The sequence below is a fragment of the Mus pahari genome, chromosome 7 (genome assembly GCF_900095145.1).
Source record: "Mus pahari chromosome 7, PAHARI_EIJ_v1.1, whole genome shotgun sequence".
Taxonomy (NCBI): Eukaryota; Metazoa; Chordata; class Mammalia; order Rodentia; family Muridae; genus Mus; species Mus pahari.
In genome coordinates, this window is record NC_034596.1 from 89,167,572 (window position 1) to 89,191,255 (window position 23,684).

Genomic DNA, 23,684 nt, shown 5'->3' on the forward strand with positions numbered 1-23,684 from the left:
TGTGTGTGTGTGTGTGTGTGTGTGTGTGTTTTATGTGTATAGTCTAGAGATAGACATTATATATATTAATCAAATTATTATTGTCTAGATGCAAATGCTCTAACATTGCTTGTAGCTTGTTTAATGATAGCTACTTATATGAAGAAGTAAAGTTTACAGAGAGCCCCAACACCTATGTGGTTGCAACTATTATCTCAGTGCTGGTTCGCTCTAATGGAAAATTTTTTCTGTAGAGACCTGAAACATCTAGACATTTATTTATTTTTTTTAAGATTTATTTATTTATTATATCTAAGTACATTGTAGCTGTCTTCAGATGCACCAGAAGAGGGTTTAAGATCTCATTACAGATGGTTGTGAGCCACCACGTGGTTGCTGGGATTTGAACTCAGGAGCTTTGGAAGAGCAGTCAGTGCTCTTAAACACTGAGCCATCTCTGCAGCCCCACATTTATTATCTTTGGGTGTGCTTGTAAGACACAGTCTACATTTGTCTATTTTTTTATTATAAGACAATTAAATTCAAGAAAAACAGGAAAGGAGGCACTATGTACAAAGTCCAAAGACCTTTAAAGCAGAAACAGCTGTTTAGCTGTGCAGATGTTGACTGAATACAAACTGACCTCTCAGGTGGATGGCTTCTGAATTTGAAGAGCCTATCCTCTCATATTGAGAAAAGAAGGATAATTTATAAGAAATAATTTATTTCCTTAAATTTGTAAATATTGTTATTCAGTATAAAATGGCAGTGTATGGTTGCATCTCTGATAAATCTAGTCTCCAAATTTTACATAAAATCTTCAAACAGCTTTGTCTAAGGATTCATTTTTTTGAACTGAGTTTTGAAACTAAATTTGTGAGTAATTTTTTAATTTAACCCTCATCCTCTGTTTTTTTCTTGTGTTGTTAAATAAACAATTGTTGACACCATCCTATGTCCAAATTCCTTTTGTTTAAAGTTTTATATAACAAAAGAAAGAGCAAAGATACAAATAAATGTTGGCTACAAAGAGAAATATGAGCCCAGTACCTCTCAGACACATGGAGTTAATTCAAGAAGAGACCTTGTTTTAAAAAATGTGTAATTAGGATATTGACTGTTTTAGTTAGTGATTTTTGATTCATATGGTATTACTGCTCAGTACAGCAGGTAACAACATTTTCCAATCTTTACATTTAAATTAAAATTCCTGGGTAATTTTATGTCAAATGTAACATGAAGTCACATTTTCCTTCAATATCTGAGATTACTTCATAGTGTTAGTCTGAATCTTGAATTACTTTATTTTATTGAGCCATCTGAAATTTGACAGACACATTTGAAACAAGAATGTCTTAAGTAATAAGGAGATCCAATGTCTTAGTGTGTGTTTTCTGAGACAAATCCTGTGAAGTGAGTGGTTTATTTGGAAATGTGATTTTAGGGAGATGAGAGAGCCTTAGAGAAGAAAGGATAAATCAGAAAGTTGATCCAAAAATGTCTTAGCAAAATGGTCTTGGGCCAAGATACTTGAGCCAGGGGAATTTCTAAGAAGCCTTCTGTTACATCTCAGAACTATTACTACAGAAAGAAAACAGGAATGTTTTATTTATTGCTTTACCTTGTGACATACAAATAAAATACATATTTAAATACAAAACCTACTTTAGCATACATCTATTCAGTGTTAGGCATAGACTCAAAGGACCTACTGTGCATAGACTAGGCACCATGTGATTGCACTGAAGCTAAGAACAAATTTGCCCATGCAATTGGCTACAGTAACAGTGGCCAGGATGAGAATGTGAAGCCTAACTGATCTGAGGCCACCACAAAGAGGAAATTTCCCAAAATCTTAGAATATTTGTTTCTATTACTGAGGTAAGGAGAAGCAAGTTCTTTTTACACAGTGAATAATAACAACAAAATATGTATCAAGAGACATCCGTGACATGGCCTCAGGAAACTGGAGCAGAGTGTTACAAGATCACACTTTCAACTTCAATCACAAAGCAGAAAGAGTGAACTGGAAGTGGGCTGGGGTTAGGAGTGAGTGTTCAAAATCCATCTACAGGAAAGTACTTCCACCAGTAAGCCTGCACCAGTTGAAAGCTTCTAATGCCCTAAAAATGTTATCAAATGGGAACTTAGCATTCAAATACATAACCCTATATGGGACATTTCCTATTCAAAACACACACACCCTGCTAATCTATTTATGCTAGCTAACTTCACTTCCAAAAGGTTACTTCCTTTGAAATAGTACAAGGGGGCTGAGATAAACCATTCAAGATGCAAACCCCCTTTCAGATTCTCACTGTAGACAGAAGGCCATTCTACTGAACAGACTTTGCCAACTCTTACTTTTAAATATTGTTCCATACTAGTAAATTTACAAAGTGATTTAGGCACAAACATTGGAAGATTTCACAGTCTTGTAAGAGAGACAGGAGCTACAATTCAGTATTCTAGTTGAAAGTAATTGCATATTTTTGCTGATGTACTTTTAAAGTGTTTGTACTTTTAAAGTATTTGTGAAACCATAATATGCATTTTCTACACATTGAAAACGATTGAGGCATGCCAGTGGCCTTTGGTTAATGGTTAGTTTTCTTATAAGCATACTATAATGAGAAGAACAAACCTGGTATGTCTCCCCTTGGTAAAATGTTAATGGATACTTGTATGGCTAGTCCAGAATTGTAGCCAGTGAAATAGTAAGGGGGTAGTGGAATGGCTGCCATGATCTAATTAGCTTAATAAAGCCAGGCACATTCTGTATGGCAATTGCTTGGAAACCACATCCTGGCATGATTCAAACTAAATTAAAGGAAGTAGAATTCTATCAGTGTGATTGTCCAAATTCTGTATGAAGACATATTTTCCATGTATGATAAAATGGCCTAGAGATGGAAAGGGAGAATAGAGAAGGCAGGAGAGAGGGAGAAAGAGGAGGAGAGACCTGGGGAAGAGGAGGTACTTCTTTGTTTCCGCTTTGGAAAAATGACTGACATGTTTATTTTGTCAAAAATACTTTATAATATTAAATATACATTCAGAAAAAAATGATTCAAAATGTTGTTCTATACCAAAAGTGATATATATTATGACATACTTATTTTTATTAGTATTTAATCAAATATGGTCAGATAGACATATACATACATACCCAAAAACACATAAATGGGTATATACATACATATATACATACATACATATATACATATAAATACATACAAATTACAGAGCACTTTCTATGAATATCATCAAGATCTAAAATTGAAGTGATCCTTAATAGTATAATTGTTTGCAAATAATTTCCAACAAAGAGCTCAATGAAAGCCTCCTAACTTTTTAAAACGTTGAAGACTAAATACCAAGCCTAACAAAACACACTATTGAATATATTATTTTGCATAGTGTTTTCTTTAATGTTACTCTGACCTGCAACTTCTTTAGAAAGCAGACATCCCTTTTCACTAAGCTACATTACGCAGTCATGTGGTATTACTGCAATCATTCTCATGCTTCTTTGAAGGAGTTATGTAAACATAAGAGAAAATGTTTACTTACATGAATCTCTGATATTATGCCCTTTCAAACATTTATCTTCATTTTATATGAATATGTATGCTGTGAAGGAAGTATGTATACATGAGTGGAATCCCTCCAGAGATCAGAAGAGGGTGTCAGATCCCCAGGGAACTGGAGTTACAAGTGATTTTGAGCCACTTGATGTGGGTATTGGAAAATCAACTTCAGTCTACTGGAACAGCAGCAAGTGTTCTTAAGGAGTACATAATTTCTCCAGCCCCTAATTCTATTTCTTCCCTAGAATAATTAAATAAATGAGGATTATACAGTCATTCTTAGTTTCTGAGCTGGGAAGGGTGGGTCTTCGGTCACATATTAATGCTGCTCACTTCCGGTCCAGTGATTTAAGTGATACGGTAATTTGTCTTACTGATTTCAAGTAATGTGCTTTAATTTGTACATTTGCTCATACTTTTTGTATTCTTATATTAAATTAAGACAAGGAAAAGCAAAATATCCAGACACAACAATTAGTCCTTAATGGTTTCTGCCTCTGATCACTGTGTCCGGTAGGACAAACCATGATAAACTGGGCACTTGAAATAACTGAAATGTATTATGGGAACTGAGGCATCCTACATGATTTGATCCTGCAGTGCTCTCTTCATACACTGTAGAGAGCTGCTATTTTCTGTCTAGTCCTGTGCCAGAGACAGGACTGATAGTCCCCCCAATGCTCATTAGAACAGCTTTATCAGTCTGAGAGAATATTCTTTTATTTCTTCTTTTTAAAAAAATTAACCATTCTATTTGTTTACATCTCAAATGATATCCTACTTCCTGATTACCGCTTCACCAAACCCCCATCCCACATCTGCCCTTCTCTCTGCTCCCCTTTTCTGTATGAGAGTGCTCTCCCACCCACACACCCACCCACCCTTTCCAGTCCCACTGCTCCAAGATCCCCCTACACTCCGGCATCAAGTCTCTCCAGGACTGGGGTCTCCCCTCCCATTGCTGTGAGGCAAGGCCATCCTCTGCTTCATTTGTATCTGTCGCCATAGATCCTTCCAGGTACACTCCTTGGTTGGTGATCTAGTCTCTGGGAGAACTGGCTGGTCAGACCAGCCTATGTTGTTCTTCCAATGGGGTTGTGATCCCCCTCTGCTCCTCCATTCCTTCTGCCAGCCCCCTACCAGGTTCCCGGAGCTCAGTCTGATGGTTTGTTCCAAGCATCCACATCTGCATTGGTCAGTTCCTGGCCTAGCCGGACCTCCCAAGGAGCTGCCACATCAGGTTCCTATCAACAAGTGCCTCTTGACTACAGTAACAGTGGCTTGGTTGTCTGCAGACATCATGGATCCCCAGGTGGGGCAGTTCCAGGTTGAGCCTTCCTTCAATCTCTGTTCCATTTTTTGTCCCTGATCTTCCTTTGGACAGGAACATTGCTGGGTTAAAAACTTTGAGATGGGTGGCTGGCCCCATCCCTCGACCGGCGACCATGCCTATCTCCGCAGGTTCTATCTCCCCCTTCTCTGCTCATTTCGGCTAAAGTCATCCCCATTGGGTCCTAGGAAAGGTACAGAAGGTCAGGAAATTGAACAAAAATATGTAGCAGGGTGGATGAGGAACTAGCGTAGCCACTGGAGGATCCCAGACATCTGGGGAACAAGAGACTCCTTAACGGCCTCTTACATCTAAAATTTATTTTCTATGTTCTCTCTTCACTATTTCCTATAGCAGTGACTCCATATTCATTACAGGCTCATTCCTCATTTAATAACAATTCCTCCGTTTTAACATGAGTATTTTTAGTAAAAATTGAGAAGGTATTTGTGAAGAGCTACTGGTTATTCTGAACCAATGTTGTATCGGGTGCATTACAACATATAACTTTATTTTACTAATTATTAGTCTTGTTCTGGAATAGAATGTGAAACAGAAAAACATAAGGGGAAAAGGGTGGTTCCTAGTGCATGGTTTGAGGGTTTCTTATTCCTTCATGAGGGGTATGCGAGTAGCCTTGTGGCAGGGAACCAAGAGTCTCCTATGAGTCTTTGTATGCCAGAGAGAAGCTCTGAGCACAGTATACTATGACTTTCCCCAGAGGGGAAAAAACTATGAACCATACATTCAAATATGTGAACACATAGGGAATCTTGAAGACTCAAATACTCTTAATACTTCATAATGAATGTATATATCATTTTGTACATTTATAGGATAAAATAAACTGCTCTTTCTAAGGACAGACTGACTTTTATCTAATCAATGTTGGTTATCATACTGCCTCTACCAGTGCCTCTGTCATGTTACGAGTAGAATATATATCAGAATGTTCACAATGCTTTGGGTAGAACAGATTTGTTATATTCCTAAATTACACAGGTGTGATGATTGTCTATGTTTTCAGGATGGAGTAACGTTTTATAAATCTAAAACTCATATAATGTTATAGTTTTAGAAGTTTCTGCATTTTTTCCTAATATATTATTTTGTGTGTGTAAGAATGTGAGAGCTAAGAGGGTAAGCTTGACTTATTCTGCAGTGTCTTGTAATAAAACACATGTTTTATGTCTAGTGTTCAAAAATATTGACCTTGCACTTTCTCCCAAGAGACCTTAGTTCTCCCAAGCATATGCTTTTAATGCTCCTCCCTGTGATCTGGATAAGTTGAATTACTTTCAGCATCAGAATGTGACTCATGATAAGCTGGTTTCCTTTGTTTTGAGGCAGCAGAACTTGGCTTGCACATTATTTCCTTGGTGAGATTTTCTTTGTTCCCTTCCTCTGGAACTTCTCCAGCACCTATCCTTCACAGAAAGGAACCTGGCCAACTCCCTTTCCATCTCTGCATTTCAGTTTCCCACCCCATGTCCACACACTGACAATGCATCTTGTATAGCCATAAGATGCTGAATTGTGAGTCTTGTTCCACAGCAGAAAGCTCAGGCAGACATTTTCCAGAGTAGGGGTGATTAATCACAGATGAAAATTCAGGGCTCAAAATGAGTCATCTAGACACGTATACCCTTTTTGGTTGTAAAATGAGATTAAAATGAGTATGTGATCATTTCAGTAACATAATACACATTTATAATGAGGGACAAATTTCATTTTGCAGAATCAATCTCAGGATAGGATTTCTGTTTTACTAACTTTAACATGATGATAATTCTGTGAGAGCCCATTATTAAGATGAAATAGTATTTTCCACAGGGCTGAATACTTGAAGTCATGTAATTTCTGCTTCAATTGTTAGATTTGGCTCCAACTAAGAGGGTGACCTTGACCATTTTCTTGTTTTGCTTGACTAGTACAAGATGTCAAAAGTCTGTATATCACTAGATGCATTGATTTGCTTATTAAGAAATAGCTAAATGAAATAGGCTATCCTAAACAACAGACTTTTATATTCATACTGCTACAGACAATGGAATTTTGGGATGAGAGTACCACCAGAGATTTAGAACTCACTTCATACATTGCAGATGGCTGTCTTCTTGTTTGGGGCTCACATGACCTCTTCATACAGAAGAAAGACAACAAGCTTTCAGGAGGCCCATCTTAAGATGACACTGAACTATCAAACACATATGACTTCATTCATTCTTAATTATTTCTTTACAAACCTCATCTCCTTCAGAGCTGCACTGAAGGTTAGGTCTTCAACCTGTGGCTTTTGGAGTATGTAAACATTCAGTTCAGGGTAAGTGCCAAGGTTCAATGTAGAATCAACTATATTGTTTATTCTAACTTCACACAATGTTTTTCCTAAGCATTTATAATCAGGTGCACATATGCAGTTGATTTTCTTCTCTAAAGGACTTAGAATAAAAAAGAATAGATGACAGGTGTACACCCAATCAGTAATTTATAAACAAAACAATTTGCATAACTTCAGATTCTGGGAGTACTCATGGATCTCCAGCAGATATATTTCTCCATTGTCCTATAGTTGTGTAGACAGTCATATTTGTTTTTGTAAGTTGGCAATAAAATCACCATAGTGTTTATATCTAGAAGATGAAGAACAGATACCCATACACTTGGACTAGTGGCAGGAAAAAAACATGCGTTGTTTCAAAAACAGAAGAGTAGATCCAGACATGGCTGTGGGAAGAAAATGAGCTTAACTGGAAATATTTTCCAAAGACATTTATAATTAGTAATGAAAATATCCTTCATTTTTTCTTAACTTCGTGATTCTTGTTTGTCAATATTGAAGTCATCACTCATAATGTATCAGAAATTCCATTTCTGAAATAAGGTTTCAAAGACAATGAGGGCAAAGCATTGGGAGGAGTCTGGTGGGCTCTTCTCTTTTAGATGTGACATGGTATTCACAAAAACACAGGAGGTTGCACAAATCCTGCAAGAGAAAAAAACACCTACAACAAAAATGGCAACAAAAGGAAAGAGGAAAGAAGGAAGGAAAGAAGGAAGGAAGGAAGGAAGGAAGGAAGGAAGGAAGGAAGGAAGGAAGGAAGGAAGGGAAGTAGGGAACTTGTTGGGATTACACAAAGGGATTCAGTGGTCTGAGGGAGAATGAGAGTGAGTAGTGAGAAGTCAGTGTGATCCTAGCGCATTGTATACAAATATAATCCTGTGAAAATTAAATAGCAATGATCAGAACTTGAAATGATGATATTCATAAGGCTAGGAATTTGTATGTATTGTCCTTATCATCTAACAGACATTAAACCACACTGCTATTATCTTCTTGAATTATGTTATTTTCATCTCTGCTCTACAATTGATGATAGTTAGGCTAATAAAAATAATAAAATCATATATGTATCAAATATGTATATAAACATACAAACATACACAAACATATACACATATAAGTACATGTATATATAAATGTATACATACAAATACAAATAAATACATATACATGCATATAAACATACACATAGATACAGCTATAGATGTAGATGTACATATAGATATATGCATCATACATTTGAGTACACATCACATGCACACTTGTGTGTGGCAGAGGGCTCTTGCTTGTGTGTATCTGACATTATCAGCTTGCTCAGGAATTTACAGTGTGGTTATATCTCTGTACAGCTATTTTTTTCCACAAACCTCCAATTGCACTCTAATCTGGCTTTTCCATCACACAACCATGTCTCTCAAGCTTATCTTTACTAACCTTGTCTTCTGTTTGCCTTGCCATTTCTGTCATGTGGAAATCTTTTTTTTTTCCTGTCTCAGTTTTCTGTTCCTTACAAGAATGTACATTGCCACAACCAATGCCTTGGGCAGTGCTCATAACTTATAGTCAACTCACATATATTAATTTGAGTGAAGCATTAGTAGTAATATTGAGTAATAGCTATCAAAACCAAAAATGCTGGCCAGTCTAGGTGTATTGTAATTTTAAATCCTTTTAATAGAAGGCTTCTTAGCTATTCTAAATTTGCCTTATTAACTTTCATCTGAGATATACATTTAAAATAAGTACTATTTTATTATTAAGTTTTGTTAAGAACAATAAAAAGTATAATAAGAATTTGTACGTTGTATTTTATTCTTATAAAATTTGACAAGTTTTCCAGAAAAGTTTGACTTTGTTACCAATATCTGCTTACTGACAATAATTTTGCTGAGGACTGAAAACTGATTCACACACACACACAAAAAAAAATCAGATAAAAATTCACCTTGAAAAAAAATCTCTACCTGATCCATCAGGGTCCTGTATCAGGACAAGGGTATTTTGATTATATCTTGGTGCTGCTGAGAACACATTATTTATTTACCATGGAGGGTGAACAAGGCTAGTTTTGAGAGCAGAATTAACTAGGTATTGGGCTTTTGGACTCCTATGTGAACCTGATTTTGAACTGTGTAGCACAAGCTTTCTTTTCACTGTGGGAAGATGAAGGCTCTGGCACCTTGTGCATACTGAAATCTTTCTCAGGTCACTTCAATATCAAGTGACTTCTTTTCCATCTGAAAGACTCTAGGCTAACTGCTTTTGACTGATTAACAATGCTGACCATTAATTCCTATTTACCCTAATGACTTCTTTCCCTTTTAAAAACCTACTCCGTTCTCTATGGTGGAGGGATTCATTCATGGAGCATCTTATTCTTTTCAGTTGAATTCAAAACACTGGAGAAAGAACTTCACTTGGGCCATTGACATACCATATCTACTCTGCAAGTTACTGTGGAATTGCTGTCTTCTAGCTTAGAGCAGGATTATGGCCAGATATTCACTCTCTCTTTCACTTGAGTATATATAACTCTCATTATCCTAAGAAGAGGAATAGCTCTAATGTTATCTATTTGGACTAGTTTTGATAGTTTGCTTTTTGATAAACTCATTACACTTTTTTAAATAACTCAACTTTGTACTAACTGCTTCTTTTTGAGATGATTTTATTTACTTTTAAAAGGAAAAAAAAATATGGTTCTGACATGTCTTCTTCAAAGTAGTATATGCATTTCTGAAGCAAGATATCCATGACATACAGTGTGAAGGTTCATGATTTTTCTCATTCCTATTCTTTTTCTAGACACTGAAAATAAAGCACACTAAGATGTGGGTATTATGCAGGGCATAAGCCCAAAAGGGTTCAATTCCTTTTGTATAAAAAAAGGTCTAGTATTGGATACCCTGTGAATTCTGGAGATGAAACAAGGGTCTTCAGGTTGACAGTAGACTTCTAGAACGGAATAATCTTGCTACTCATCAAGTTTCTTTTCTTTTCTTTTTTTCTGTCCTTTTCTTTTTTCTCTGTCTTCTCATCTCATATTTAATCCACACAGCCTTAACTGATAAAATTGAAAGTTTTAATTCTGCTTGGTCATCCCTGTCTTACTACAGAAGCACATGACAAAGTTGTGATTGGAAGGAGTGTGTCATTACACAATGAAATTGAATTTGCAGGAAGCAAATAAATCTAAATCTTTAGAAAATATCTTGATGGAATTTTCAAGTACAAGATGTGATATTTATTCCAAAATATCTTTTTATCCACTTTTATTTAATATCAGAATTTGGAATGAAAGTGTGTCCAAGATGCACATTTAGAGTTTTGGGTGATTCAAATTTGCATGTTTGGGATTGAGGTCATTCATTCAGTTACTTTCCTAAAGGGGTCAGCAACCCTATAGGAGGATCAACAATATGAACAAACCAGTAACCCCAGAGTTGTGTCTATAGTTGCATATGTAGCAGAGGATGGCCTAGGCGGCCATCAATCAGAGGAGAAGCCCTTGGTTTTGTGAAGATCATATGCCACAACACAGGGGAATGGCAGGACCAGGAAGTAGGAGTAGGTGGGTTGGGGAACAGGGCAATAGGAGGGTATAGCAGACCTTCGGGATAGCATTTGAAATGTAAATAAAAAATATCTAATAAAAAAATGAATAGTTTTGAGATTAAAAAAAATAAGGATAGAAATTTATTTCAAGAAGAAACCCATCTCATCAAGCAGTGTGATGGTATTGTAGCATTATTTCCCATATCTATAGAATCTCATGTGCTTTATTCTTCTAAGCATGTAAAATTAGCTCCTTCTGGAGTGTTTTGGGGCAAATCGTTTGAATAACTTAACCACCCAAATCATTGAGAACACGAGCCACATATTGGCTCTTGACATTATTGTGGTGCAGCTGGACAACTCTTTCACAGATGTTACTTCTTACAGAATTCAGTGTTAAGTAAAGTGAGTCCTAACTGCAGTGTCTTTAGGCTACCTTTAAGGAGATAAGTTTGTACATTGCCTATACCATTGAAGGAAAAGCAGTGCCCATTGAAGTTGCCTAAAACTCAGAAGAAACCCAAGGAGAGCATCAATAGGACTATTTCTATTGGTAGATGTATTTGAGACTACACATATATTTTAGTAAATCATTTCTAAATTTCCAACCCTGATAATGTCTGTTATATCATAAATCTGTCCTGAAGAACACTATGGAATTGTAGTTCTTGGTACTGACACTCATTTTTTTTTCTCTTTTATCAAACTGGGTCAACTTGACCTGGGCTGATTAAATTAAACACTAGAAACAGAATGATTCAAATAGGTACTGTGCTGCACATTGCTGTTCTTACAGACTCTTTAGTGTCTATTCTTCTCTCAGAAGTTTTTGACATAAGATGACTTTCTTTATAAATACAAAGATCTCTAAACATAGGTGTGGTCCCCAACAACATCTAGTCTAATAATTGAGTTCCATGGAGTATTATGTCAGAAGCCATTATGGTTGATAAGACCACAACACTGCATGCAGATAGTAACAAACCCATGTAGTTTTAAAGGTGTTGCTTTTCTGTGATAATGCAAATGTACTACAATAACATTTGTCTAAGAATGGACTTTTAATGATGTGCTAGAAAAGAAATTAAGTAGCTAACTGTATGTTTACTCTATGCAGGAACAAAGGTACTCAGAATATTGAATTGGTTGTGATGAGAATGGTTTAGAACAGTTGTGCTTTTCTTGTCTTTGTTACTAAATTTTATTGGACAATGTCTCTTAATAAGAATATAATTTTGTGTTAACATTTATATTATAGCATTTAATACATGCATATGATGTCAAATAGACATGGGCAGAGAAACATTTCACCATCTGAATAGCAAATACTTAAACACTTTAGAGAATGGACTGGTAGCATTTTATCTGAATAAGTTTCTCCTGAAATAAAACTACAGAAATTCTTAAGATTATATAGTTTCTTATGTTTCTCAATATCATTTATGAACTTAGTATTAATTCTAAGGAAATAAGAGATGCATGAGTGAATATTATCATAAAATATATCTCACACTTTACAGTGATGATTCAGATACTTTGGTCATTTTTAGAAAGTTAATTGATCTATATTTATAGGTACAATGCTGGACAAGAGTGACACTTTCCTGAAGATAACAATCACACAAGTCATTGAACACCAAGAAGTCAAGCTGGTTCCTATATACAGCCTTCACCACTATATTCTGGTCCTTTTGAAAGGTCTGGTCTGGTACTCTGAAAACTACCAAAAGAGAAATATGAACATCAATCTAACCACAAAACCTTGACCTGCAGTCTGTCCTGCCTATAAAATATGCTAGGGCAATGGTGGCACAGACCTTGTGGGAATAGCCAACCACTTTCTGATTTGACTTAAGGCCAACCACATGAGAAGAAACCCATACCTGACACTGCTTGGGTAAGCAAGAACCAGGGACTAGCTAGAGTAGAGACATAGTATAAAACCAAGCCTTGATGGTATAGGTTTGGGTATGGGTATAATTAATATATGATCGCTAATAAAATTATGCTACACTCATAGATCAGTGCCTTATCCAGTCATAATGAGAGAGGCTTCCTCCAGCTGAGGATGGTAAAAATTGCAAAGCTCCAACATTATTCATAGAATCTAAATGTGATGTACCTATAAAAGAATACATCGATATCATGGGGGGAAAAGGAAGGTAGAAATTTTAGTATATTTTATAGGCAGGACAAGTTGTAGGTCAAAGTTTTTGTGGCTAGGTTGATGTTCATATTTCTCTTTGGGTAAGAGCAAGAGGGAAGAGAAGACACCATGAAAAAAAAAGGCCCTTTGAATCAACTAAGCAAAGTACATATGGCCAGCTAGTGAAGGGTGTACATGGGCCTACACCTGTTCCTTTAAGGGCTAAAGGTGAGAGGCTAATATCCAAAATATATAAAGAACTTCAGAAGTTAATCACCAAAAAATCCAAACAACCCAATCAAAAAATGGGGTATACAACTAAACCAAGAATTCACAACTGAGGAATCTCAAATGGCTGAGAAGCACCTAAAGAAATGTTCAAAGTCCTCAGAGAAACGCAAATTAAAAGTACCCTGAGATTCCAACTTGTAATAATCAGAATGGATAAAATCAAATCCTCAGGTGATAACATATGTTGGAGAGGATGCAGAGAAAGAGAAACACTCCTCCATTGCTGGTGGGATTGCAAACTGGTGCAACCACTCTGGAAAACAATCTGCAGGTTCCTTGGAAAATTGGAAATAGATCTACCTGAAGATCCAGCTATACCACTTTTGGGAATATACCCAAAAAATGCCCCACTGTACCACTGGGGCATGTGTTCCACTATGTTCATAGCAGCCTTATTTGTGATAGCCAGAAGCTGGAAACAACATAGATGTCCAAGGACAGAAGAATAGATACTGAAAATGTGGTTCATTCATACAATGCAATACTACTCAGCTATTAGGAACAAGGACGTCCTAAGATTTGCAGGCAAATGGATGGGACTAGAAAATATCATCCTGAATGAGGTAACTCAGACTCAAAATGATGTGCATGGTATGTACTCACAAATAAATGAATATTAGCCAAAAAAAGGACAGAATACCCAAGATACAGTCCACAGAACTCAAAAAGCTCAACAAGCTGAAGTGCTCACATGAGTTTGCTTCAGTCCCACTTGAGAGAGAGAAGAAAGCAATTATAAGTGGGGAAGGAGGGAGAGACATGGGAGAGAAAATGGATGGGGGGTTGGTGGTGGAGGGAAACCTGATCTGGTATTGGGTGAGGGAAAAGGACTGAAGCCCTGAGGGCCGGCAGAAAGAATGGAAACAGGCAATCTCAGGAAACTGGAGGTTGGGTGGACCCTCCAGAATACACTAGAGACCTGGAAGGTAAGAGACTCTCAGGAATCAAATGGAGGGACCTTAGAAGAAATGTTCAACATTAGGGAGAGGGAACTTATAGAACCCACATCCAGCAGGAAGATAGGGCATCAATCAGGGATGGGATTGCCATTCCACAGTCACATCTCTGACCCATAATTGTTCCAGTCTGAAATAATTACTTGGATGGAAATGCCTGAGGAAAAGAAGGTCCAGCAACAGGCCCAAAGTGGGATCCAGCTCAAGGGGAGGTCCCAAGGCCTCACACTATTACTGAGGCTATGGAACACTTACAAAAACCTATCATGACTGCCCTCTGAAAGACCCAACAAGCAACTGAAAGAGTCAGATGCAGATATCTGCTCCCAACCAATGGATAAAAGCAGCTGACCCCTGTTGTTGAGTTTGGGCAGGCCTAAAGAAGGTGAAGAGAAGGGTGATCCTGTAGGAGGACCAGCAGTCTCAATTAATCTGGACCCCTAAGATCTCTCAAACACTGGACCACCAAACAGACAACATGTGCCAACTGATAGGAGACCCCTAACACACATACAGTAGAGGACTTCTGGGTCTGTGTTCAGTCAGAGATGATGCACCTAACCCTCAAGAGACTGAAGTCCCCAGGGAGTTTACAAGTCATGTGGGGTGGAGGTTGGGGGAATCCACGTGGAGACAGAGGAGTTGGGGAGGTTGTGTGGGATGTAGAGCAGTCAGAGAGTAAATGGGGGTGGCGGCAAATGGAATATGGAATGTATAAAGAAATTAATTCAAAAAAATTTCGAGTCTCTCTCATACAAACACACAATTTTTTTTTCATATGCTTCTTTCTTTGGACTATAGGATAGAAAGCATCTAGGCTACGCTTCTGATGTTGATGTCTTCAACATGAAACTGAAATAAACCACTAAATGCCCCTGCTTGCCCAGCTTACAGATAGAAAATTTCATTTTTTTTTTAAAATAATGGATTCTTTATTGCCTGAGCTAATTCTAATAATGAATCTCATCCTTTCTTTTCATGACATGTATTTATGCATGTGTGTATATAGCTGTGGGGAGATGGGCTGTGCACAGAGAGCCTGGTCCCCATTCAAGCAAAGGTCTGGAACTCCGGAGCCCTGGCAGGTGGTGATTTCCACCTGCATGGGATGACAGGAGTTTGGCTACACCTCCTGGGTACCTGGCCACAGGTGTCAAGTAGCTTCAGTCCCCCACAGAGTCCACAGAGAGGTATGTGGCCATCAGTCACATAGAAGCAGCACTGAGCCTTACCACATGCAAATAAGGTTTCCCAAAGCCCACTGACCAAACCAATGAGAAGTACCTGTTGTCAGACCATTACCCATCCCCAAATTGTATATAAGGATCCTATCTGTAAGGATTAGGGGCACAAGAACTACCCTGTCATCTGAGCCCTTTGTCCTAAGAGCTGGGTAACACTTGGGAGATGTGCTCTCCAGAAGTGTAGCCTGAGGCCCTGCCACACTCCTCACCTGCTAGTCAGCTTATCTTTGGCCCAGGCTGACTCGACTCAGTGCCTGGTGGCCTGGAATTATGGCAGGGCAGAGATCGAGGTGGAGCTGAACACACAGCAGAAGCAGGGAAGTGGCACTACTTATTTATCTCTATCACCTATATTTATATCTTTCTATCATCTATCACTTATCTATGATCTATCTATCTATCTATCTATCTATCTATCTATCTATCTATCTATCTATCTATCTATCTATATCTATCCATCATCTATCTTTAATTCTTTCTGATGACCCCTGATTCATTAAAAATATGTGAATCAATTACCACCTTCCCTTATGAAAACTAAGTAATGAAAATGGGATGTTTTCCTTTTTAAAGGACCTAGAAAAGGGAAGATAACACTAAAAATATTCTTTGAGAACTACCAGCATAAGAAATTAGGGAAACAACACCCTTCACAATAGTCACAAAAAATATAAAATACCTTGGTGTGACTTTAACTAAGGAGGTGAAAGATCTGTATGACAAAAAAATTCAAGTCTCTGAAGAAAGAAATTGAAGAAGATCTCAAAAAAATGGAAAGATCTCCCATGCTCATGGATCAGCAGGAATAATATAGTAAAAATGGCTATCCTGCCAAAAGTAATCTACAGATTCAATGCAATCCCCATCAAAATTCCAACTCAATTCTTCACTGAATTAGAAAGGGCAATTTGCAAATTCATCTGAAATAATAAAAAAACCTAGGATAGCAAAAATTATTCTCAACAATAAAAGAACCTCTGGGGGAATCACCATGCCTGACCTCAAACTTTAATACAGAGCAATTGTGATTAAAAACTGCATGGTACTGGTACAGTAACAGACAAGTAGATCAATGTAACAGAATTGAAAACCCAGAAATGGAACCACTTACCCAAGACATAAGCAACTATTCACCAGTTATCCATAAAGTTTTATCAGCCTCTCCATTTTTATCTGTGTCATAAAAATTGATACGTGTCAAGAAAAGATCTTGGAATCATAGGTTGTATAGAAATTCACAAATATTGTGACTCTATAAAATGTGGACATATCCTAGCACTACACCATTAATTTTGTAATTTAGTAATTTGCATACAAAGTTAAGCATAATAGATTTAACTGTACTTTGGTCATATTTTGTAGTTGGGTGTGTCTGGTATATTGCTTGATCTTATGTTGAAATAGCAATAAATTGAAGAAAATTTTGAATTCAGGGTATAGGAATGATAATTTTAATGTTTGCACATGTAGTTCCTTGGTGGTCTCTAATCTTGAAGGAAAGGGTATTTTTGTAAGCAAGGAAAATCTGAAACAGATTACAGGGAAATCATCAGGAAAATAAACACGATGTCTAGGATGACTTGAGAGTGTCCATTAGTTGAACTGAACTAGAAATAAGGTGGGGGATTGTTTGCTTTGGGGAGTTTTACACAGCTGTGCTTTTGTCTGCCTTGGTCAATGGTAGTCTTGTATGCAATGTATCCTTTTCTTTCCTTGTCCTCCTCTGAGTCACTGACCATATGGCTTCACCTTCTAGCTAGGATCTGAAGGCAGAGCAACAATGACCATGATAAACATGCAGTCCAGTTAAAATAAGCCTCAGCTAAGTTTCAAGACTACAGGAATATTCAATGTATTATGAAAAGTCCAAATGGAATGGTCTTCATCTTTATAACTACTGAATCTCCAATATCTTCATAGTCAAACTTACACTGTTCAGTATATCACTTATAGCATCTAAGTGTTGCTAAGGTTTATAATGTTGGCAGAAGACACTGGTCTATCTAGGGAATTGGGCCTTTAAGCTTTGCATTATCCCTGCACTTGTCCTGACAAGAAACATTTGATAAATGTTTTGTAGTTCCTTTTTCAGTGATTTTGCAAGGCAAGTTATAAATGGTGTAGGACTCATTCTGCTTGGAATGCTGACTTGCTATATAAATGCATCATTCTATCTCAATGATTACACTTTAGATCTAAATGTCAGTAAAGCTGTTCAAATTCTTTCTACTTTTTAATTAGTGAGTAAAACAGCACCACTCTTCTGTAAACTATTATATTTCTGTAATAGGTTCTTATTTTTGCAATATCTATTAATAAGTGTAAGTAATAGAATTTGTATCCTGGGTAATTAAAGTTCAATTATATTCATTTTTATTGCAATTATAACATTTGAGCTAAAAGAAAGGTTTATTTAGTCACAAGAAAAAAACCTAATATTTATTCCTGTCTAATGCAAAAAAAAAAAAAAAAATCCTTCACTGGCATGTTCTGAGACTTTTATCAGCCAGAGAAAAGAGAAATCATGCCACAATTTTTTTTTTTTTTAAAAAAAGGATGTAATCTTTCACAGCAAGTACTCTTTTATTTCTCCAGATCACATCATATGTGCTGCAAGTTTTTTTGTATACTTCATTATTTTTAACTTTGTTAATAGAAATTTCCTGAAGAAGAATTCTTTCACTTGATTTCTTAATATTGTAATACTTTACATTTTATTTTGCTTGATATTGACTAACCATTAGGGAATTGTTATTAACGTGTTACTAAAGAATACAACTTATTTTTTATTAACCATCATAATCTGTGAATGTACATTGAAAATACATTCAGTTGCCACAAAGCAATCATATACTGTTCTTATATTCTCATGAAGCTTGTAATTTATACCCATGTATAAAGTGCTCACAAATTTTGATTTTGGCAAATGTTCTAATTATATGATGACATGCTCTATGCAGTATTTTCTTCATCGTATAAAATAAATATGTTCTCTTTATATGTCAGAGTTCAGAAAAATGAAAATTAATATTACCAACATATCCTAAAGTTATGAGGAATTAGAAATTTGCTGGCTGTCATCCAGTAGTCTCTCTAATTTGTAACTGGAAAAATAGGTTCAATATTGTACAATCCATATATTCTTTCTGCTTGTTTGTACATGACACTGGCTTGCTATGTATGTGATTGTCTTGAAATCATGCTTCTCCTATTTCAGCCTATGTATCAGTAGGATTGTTTATCTGATGTTTTTACACTATACTATGGTTTTCAGAACAGCTTACATATTTCAAAATTATTTATACAGCCAAAAGAAACGTACACAATTAATTTGGGAAGTGTCTTGTAAGAGAAAAAGAAATAGTAAAACAGAATGTTTTGTTGATAATTATAATTATTGTATCAATTTTAAAGAAGATGACCTTATAAGTTACTCTCTTTCAGAGATCAATGCTTTTCAAAATCATCACAACCAATGAACCAGAATCTTACCCTCACCAAATGTCTGTGCCACCCTCCAAATAGAGCCATTGTTCATTGAAACAGTAGATGAATGACTTCATGGATAGACCATCTTAATATACACACCGTTTCTTAAATGAATGTAACCTGTTCCCTGTGGGCTGAGAATGACTACAATCAGTCAAGTCAAATAGCTTTGACCATAGCAGGAAATCTCTATCCAAATAATCATGCCTACAATTCATTCCTTGGTGCAGCAGAACTGTCAACTCTTAGAATAGCTACTATGGAGCTAAAAGCCTTTGGTGATGTGAGGGACATTGAAGTACAGCCTTATTACAATAAACTCCGATATCTAAAAATTTTTCTTATTTTGGGTTTGTACCACAGTAAAAACCTGGATGTTAAGCTCTACTTAGAAAGAAACAATCAAACAAACAAACAAAAAAGACTTTATCTTTTCATGTTCATTTAATAACATGTCCATCATTTTTATAGTTGTTATAAAAATATATATTGTGTTGAATATAATTATAATACCGATTGTATCCTCCATGCTGTTACCGAGGTATTGCTCTGCAAACCAGAGTAAACACTAAATTGTTTGGTTCTGATATGTGTATAGTTTCACTGATCAAATGAGTCATATGTTCATTATTCATTCCTCAGCTGAATGGCATCTAAACTATTTTTATTTCGTAGTCATTGTGAATATTAGCATGAATGCTCAAATGTCTTCACAGTGAGAAATAGAGTCTTTTGGGGATATGCCCAAGGACTTTATAGCTATGTCATTTAGGAGATATACTTCTAGCATTTTAAGAATCATCCATGCTGGTACCCATAGTGGTTGCAGCATTTTATACTCTTATTGAGTATGACTTTCCCTTTACTTGCCTGTGAGCCTTACTAGCTACTATAATAACTGTCTTGTCAATATATACCCACATGTATAACCCTAGAATTAGTAACAGGAAATTAAACCACTATAATTTGATTTAACTAAAGATTTACTCAGAGAAATAGAATCTATATTTTGGACCATTATTGATTCCAGTGTGCACAAACCCACACAAAGTCAAGTCAAACAAAATCCTAGTATGTGTGTTAGAGGAAGAAGTCACATATTCATCAATACTAGCTAAAAAGCTTCTGGTAATTAATACTTGCTGATAAAGAGACTTGATATTGTTTAAGGATCCATACACAGGAGTGTTTGTGCAACACAAATTGGGACAATAATAACAACAGAAAAGAACAGGAAATTTGATTGATAAGTAGGTTGGAAGCTAAGAGCGAGTGTGAGAAAAATGAATAAGGATAGTGAATATGGTCAAAATACATTGAATGTAAAATAAAAATGAACAAAACTTCAAAATAAAACAAGGATTTATTTAAAAACAACAAAGAAAATTTATTGTGAAAATTATGAAAATGTAAAAACATTATTTGTGAAAAATATTATGAAAAGGAAAAAAGATGAATATACTATTTTCTAATTTACTACCTCTTCTACATAAAGTACACCACACATTCAATGTATCTATATAAATACATTTTTTATACAGAATCACCCATATGTTCAGAACTGAGCTAGCCATTGCAAGAAATATTTAGAATTGTTCTCTGTGTCTTACTATAGGAAACAACCACTAACCCAAGGGGCACACAGAGTTTACTCATGATAGACTGTAGGTCACATTAGAGAACTAGACAGTCAAACCGTGAGTATCCAGAACGTTACACACTTAAGAACAATACTTCATTGCTTCTTATCCTAGATTTCTCTTTGCTGTTCCAGCTATTACAGAAATAACATTTTGTTTGTTTTTTGGTGTTGTTATTGTTCTTTTCATCTTACAATTCTCAGGTAACACTCCATCTCTGAGGGAAGTCAGAACAGCAGGTCAAAGCAGGAATCTGGAAGCAGGAACTGCAGGGCAAACACTATTTATTGGTTTGTTGGCCATTTCTCTTTCCACATTTTATATAAAAAAAAGACCATCTGCCCAGAAATGTAAATAGCTTAATTCAGATATTTTTGTTTTGTTTTTTTATTTTTTATTTTATTTTATTTGTGTGTGTGTGTTTTGTTGTTGTTATTGTTGTTGTTGTTTTGTTTTGTTTTAAATAAAACCCAAGACTACCTGCCCAGGGATAGTAATCCTACGTTCCAGCACAGACTTGCTTACTGACTGTTTTGATGGAGACATTTTCCCAGTTGGATTTCTTTCTTTTTAGATGATTTTAATTTGCATCAAACTCACAAAATCAAATCAAAACAACAACAACAAACCTCAAAACTAACAATCACACTTTCTTCTCTCTTTGAATCACCCGGAATGGACATGATTTCTATCTTTGTCAGATGAAGAAATTGAGAGATCACATGGTACTGCTTTGTTCTGAGCAGCAAACGTTGATGCCACAAGCATTGTTGTCCAGCACATCCCCAGTTTTAAATCAGTTGTATTGTTTCTATTCTGTCCACACTTGGCATTGGAAGGCGCAAGGCTTGAGAACAATGCAAGAAAATGTATCATTATTTTCTGTCTTAGTATGAGAGATAGAGGGAGATAATTTTGTTCATGGTTGAAATGGAGACTTGGCAACTATCATAACATTTCGTCAAGAACTCAATAACGACACAGATACATGTGTGTGTATCGTTGGAAATATTGGGCCTACTTCCAAATAGTGGAAAATAGGTTTTGTGAAACCTAAGAATAAAAAAGGCCTCCACAGAAGATCATGTTGTGTAGTTGTATCGATTATACAGTGCTACTTCAGGTAAAGTAAAAGTAAATAAAATTAATTTAAGAAAAAATTTACCATGGAAATTTGACTGTCTTATTAACTGTAGGTCTAAATTACTCACACCTGTGCAATCATTTCCTAGACAATTCTAATGAGATAAATTGTTTACACTCAGATTCTAAAAATTACAGAAATATGTTTGCAAAGATAGTAAAAAGCAACTAATGATTTAGAATAAATTCACACTTCGATTTTAAAAGAGTGGGTTTTCACATCAAAAGACTTGGATAATGGACAACAAGAAATAAATTCTTTCTTAATCCTTTCATTCCCACGACTGTGCTATAAAATGTAATAATTAGTCTTAAATTTCAATTTTAAAATTCTAAAAGGGATGGTGGTGTTATGTTTTGAAATGTGAAGGCATGTTGCAGCAGGAGCGGGTCTAGTATAAAATGAAATTCATTTGGAGTGTGAGAAGGGGGCGTGTGAAAAGAAATGGGACAGAGAGGGTTTGAAGGTGTGGCCTTGTTGGAATAGGTGTGGCCTTGTTGGAGGCAGTATGTCACTGGGTGTGGGTCTGGGGTTTTAAATGCTTAAGCCTGGCCCAGTGCCTCTGCCTGCTGCCTGTAGAGCCAGATGCAGAACTCTCAGCTACTATCCAGTATCATGTCTGCCTTAATATCACCACGGTCCCCACCCCACCCCCCCGTGATAACAATGGACTGAACCTCAGAAGTGTAAGCCAGCCCTAATTAAATGCTTCCCTTCATAACAGTTGCCATGGTCATGGTGTCTCTTCATAGCAACAGGACAGTAAGTCATCCATGTGAAACTAATCTATTCTTTTTCTTTCAGGTGCTGCTATAGAGAGAGCTAGCTGCCACAAATACATGCATGTGGCTTCACCATCATCATTTTGTTTTGTTTTGTAGTTTGCCCAAGATCTCTATGTCTGTCATTTATGTTAGAAGTTATACAATTAATATAATTTCAAACATCCCCTTGGCTTAAGCTTTACTTCTGTTGTTTGTTTGTTTGTTTGTTTTTCCTGAGACAAGGTTTCTCTGAGTAGCCCTGGCTGTCCTGGAACTCACTCTGTAGACCAGGCTGGCCTCGAACTGGGAGTGCTGGGATTAAAAGTGTGCACCACCACTGCCAGGCTTCTGCTATTTCAAAAATATATATACCAGTGATAACTTGGCCAGTTGTTTCATAGTTCTTTAACTTTCATTAGATTTGTCTGTTTGGCGTTGTGTTTTGCCATTGTTGTTATTTGTGTTCTACTTTAGTTGTCTCTGAGTATAAAATGTTTAAGTTTCTTCTAATGGTGCTTCAAGCCTATTGATTCTCATACTTCATCCATCAACAAGAAGTTGATGGCATGTTCTTATCTTTTACAGACCTTAATGAGATTCATAATTGTTTTACATTTTCTACCTGATAGCTTTAATTTTTTTTCCAATATAGCATTGTATTGATTTTCTGTGTATTTCACATAATGGAACTTGATCACATTTACTTTCCAATCTTTCAATGTCCACCTTTCTCTTATGAATCCCCCCTGAATAATGAAAAAAAAAGGAGTAATTTTAAAAAGTCCAATTTGTATTATATACATACTCACTTGGGACATGGTCAAATCTTAGTAGCCTGTGCCTTAAATAGAACTGAGTCTTTCACCTCTCACACTTCTGCCAGAATCCTTCAGTTGTCAAGAGTTGTTCTTCATTATCAGTATCATACTGTTTAAGAGGTCTCATATCTAGCTTCCTGTTTATAGTATGTTTTGTGAGGGGGAGTTAGGGGTTTTCTCAGAAGCCTTCCATCCACCTTTCAGCTATGTGTCCACTAACTCAGCAAACATAGCCTTTTTGTCCTTCACAGCTTCACAGGCAGTGGGAGCACATATGCTGGGTCTACACATGGTTCTTGGCAAGAGAACTGACCACAAACACAGCTCCTGGCCATTACCGTGGCCATGGCCATGACACCTATTTTTTTTTTTTTTTTTTAATTTTTGGAGACTA